The sequence below is a fragment of the Mya arenaria genome, chromosome 10, assembly GCF_026914265.1.
Source record: "Mya arenaria isolate MELC-2E11 chromosome 10, ASM2691426v1".
In the NCBI taxonomy this organism is placed as follows: domain Eukaryota; kingdom Metazoa; phylum Mollusca; class Bivalvia; order Myida; family Myidae; genus Mya; species Mya arenaria.
In genome coordinates this window covers 48514411-48518374 of record NC_069131.1, presented here as the reverse complement: position 1 = coordinate 48518374, position 3964 = coordinate 48514411, and positions in this window count along the sequence as shown.

Below are 3964 nucleotides of genomic sequence, written 5' to 3'. Positions count from 1 at the left end.
TCAGTTGGATTATTATTAATAGTATTAGTATTAGTATTAGTAGTAGTATTGTTATTATTATTATTATTATTATCGCTCTTTTTCTTCTTCTTCTTCTTCTTCTTCTTCTTCTTCTTCTTCTTCTTCTTCTTCTTCTTCTTCTTCTTCTCTTCTCTTCTTCTTCTAATTATTATTATTATTATTATTATTATTATTATTATATTTATTATTATAAAAAAAATCCTACATCACTTGAGTTGTTATTCACTCCGATGTGTTATTTTCACACCCGACGCCGATTCATTCGCTAATTCTGTCCATGTGTTTTCGACTTAACATTTAGTATTTTTAAACGCTAAAAAACAGTTTTTGCAAACAAACAAAAAATAAATTTATACACGAAAACACATTAATTAACGTAATACATTGCATAACGGCTACATTTTAAAACACACACACACGTGCATTTCAATGCGTTTTGCATCATTTTGTGTATTTCCAAAATGTTTATTCAAGCGATTGTTTTAAAATATTAATTTCAAATTATAATAGTAATTGTCTTTTATTTGACACCATTTCTAACAATAAGGTACCCAAATCTTATTTAAACATATTTTTTATGTTTACTGAAAACACCACCATAATCCGAAAAGATCATGAACAAGTACATGTATTTGTTATTGTATTGGTGACGTGATGAAGTGGAGTGTTAGTAAGGCGTGTGATTACGAACATATCTCTTGAGTTTCATCCCCCTTGTACCACTTAAGTCACTTCAGTGTCCCTTGCGGGAATGTGGTTTGAGTGTAAGTGTGAGCGGCTGTTCTGAATTTGTCCCTTAGTTCCCGAATAATGAACGTAGCAATACATATAAGATAGTTTGACAAAATATATTTTAGTTTTCCATTGCAAAAAGACAGCAAACAAGCTGTTTAAGTTTATTTTCTGCAAACATTTCTTGCTTGTAATACCATCCGCATACAGGACAATCATATTTTGTATTTCAAAGGTACATGTAATGCTATTCACATTCACGCATAAGAAACATGATGAGTCCTAGAATGGAGAACTACATAGTTTATTAATCTTCGTGAATATTCATTTCAAGCTTAATAATTTGATGTCTATCGTTCAAATACAAAATTAAATGTTTTAAGGACTTATAGCTAAAAATTATATATTTTAATTGATGCTTAAGAACTTCGTGATTAAGCTATTCAAATACTATGATATTTTCTTCCGGATGGGGAAATCAATTGTCTGCATTCGAAAGGATTATTGGAGTTGTTTTGGTCATGTAATTAGACATTGGATTAGTATTCATTCTCATTCATCAGAGGTTTGATAACGGTATTTCTAACGCATAGCATCATCACTTGGGTAAAGAGATTAGGTTGTTTAAGCTGATTAAGTATGGTTCGTTCTCAAATGGTTTGACACGTTCTCAAAGGTAGATAAACAAACACTGTTATTGATATCTACTGTATAAACATACACTTCGCCATTTTCCCCCCAATCCTTAAGATGCTGGTACAGATAAGTTGATACATTTAGCAGTTAGTTTCCTGCTTCGAGTTTCCAGCCTAGCTGTTTTACTCATAAGCATTACAAATTAAAGTGAAGTCAGCCATCATTAGGGTGTTATTGCATATTAGATATAACAATCGAGAATATTATGTTGTATTTATATTGATTAACTATTATATTAGAAAAAGTGGTCTAATTGAATGCATTAGAATATTGCTAAAACTAATCGGGTATTGTTTTAATTAAGTGCACAGATCTTTGTCCACAAATCGAATCGTAAAACCAATGTGTTCAAAATCAAGTTTTGCATGCATATTATATTTTATTTTTTACATACATATATAGTTCATTTGTAATGATTTTTCTTGATTTAAGATGTAGAAATGCCCCCTAACAAGTCGTACAGTTGAACAACAAGATTTTCAAAATTACATGCATAGCTTAATTTAAAAGCTGACTTTTGTATCAGGAATAAAATAATCATGCATTTGATTCGATTACATTTTATAACTTAATAAGTTTCTGTTTTTTTCAATTAAATTAAACATGCAGTTTAATTGGGCAGCAGCCCCTGCACCTTTTATTTCCCAAGCATAATTTATTGTCTAAAAGGAAGCCAACCGTCTGAATTTATCATTTTGTATTGATTTAACTTAATTATTTCAGGAAAAAAACTTTAAACTTCAAACTGAGCTGAATTTTAAGGGGGTACAAGCGCCACATGAAACAATAGGCCCCATTTTGATCGAGTGATGATAACTGATAAAAATGAAAAAGATGATAACTACAACCAGAAGCCAATCACTAGATTGGATAAGCCGAAATAAAAAGTATAACCAAGTTATTAGCATATAATATCATCGTAGGAGCCAGTTAGACAAAAATGACTTAGACTGTTTAATGGTGAATTGCTAAATAACATGTGAATATTAGATATATATACAAAAGTTGTCTACGCCTATACCCTTTTTCAGAAATAGCGATATGGGCAACGGTGTAAATTTATCCTTTACATAATTAAACGAAATAGGTATATATGCAAATTTAAGATTGAAACTACTAGATGGAGGTGATGTGACGCACAAAGACCGGGTACTGGTACGTAGGGAACATATAGGGCTACCATCTGATACCAGCCAATAAGGGCCAGCTTTGAGTCAAGTTGACTAGTAATGAGTCTTAATGTCAGGAACCGCGGAATTTGCTATTATACGCGAGTATGTAGACTCTGGGCTGGGAGGATAATAAGTGCGCAATGTGACTTCCGGAAACTGGATACAGGCAGGTAGGTGACATTTAGTTTACCATCCGGACCCGAACCAATAAGGGAGGATCGGGTAGGTCTACTCAAAATGACTTTAAGTGTCAAGGACCACAGAGTTTTCCTTTATAAGCCAGGGTGTGGATTTTTGTTGGGGGTAAATACTACTAGATGGGGTGGTGTGACGCCTAAAGACTGGGTACCGGTACGTATGGGACATCTAGGGCTAATACTTGGTTTAAGCGAATAATGGCACCCAAAGGCACCGTGTCCTGGCTTATTCGTTCAAAGTATTGGTTAAACATTTACCAGTTGATACAATCGCATTTGTGCAAATGTGAAGAACTAGAATTGCCTCTTAAACTAGTTAGAAGATGGTTGTTATTAGTATGATAAAATATGGAGGAAACGCCATAATAGTAGTATATTATAACCTCCAGTACGTCTGGTGTGATTTTGACGTCCGTATAGGAAGCAATTATTAAACAGCGACCCCTTATGAGTACGCTCTGCTATTTTTGTTACCCACTTCGTTTTAGAAAATGTAAACATTGTTATGCGGACGATATAATTTTATTTTATTTAAACAGCATTTTATAGCGCCTATAGTGGGTTCAATCTAAATAAGCTTGAAACATTTAAATGCAAATAAATAAACATATATTTGAAGCGTTCATACATTGAAATTCTTATTATTAGGTTAATGATTAAGTCAAATGTATAAGACATAGAATAGGAAAACCATATCTTTTATTCACAAGAAAAAGCAAAAAAAAAATAAGTTCAAGTTATATTTCAAAATACATATACATTTATAAAGATACATATAACAGCAAATTCACTTTTATTAGCAAAAGAAAAAAATGATTTCGAATGCCATAAAGCATAAAAAGTGAACTTGCATAATATAACTTTCATACTTATCTTCAGTGCATTTTTATGGGGTTGTATATTGATTTATCGGTTAAGACTTTATACCTCTCAGGGTGTTTACATAGATTTCTTTATAAGAAGATGCATACCGCATTAGCGGATACGGTTGTTGATTAGTCAGTCCTGTTATCTCGACTCCACCTACCGTCTGGTGATCGGCATTTTCACAATCAGCTGGGTTTAATCGTTTATAACTCAAATATTTCATAGTGTTTATAATTTGAAGCCTTGATGAAAGCATAACAGTTAGATGGCAGTATTTTG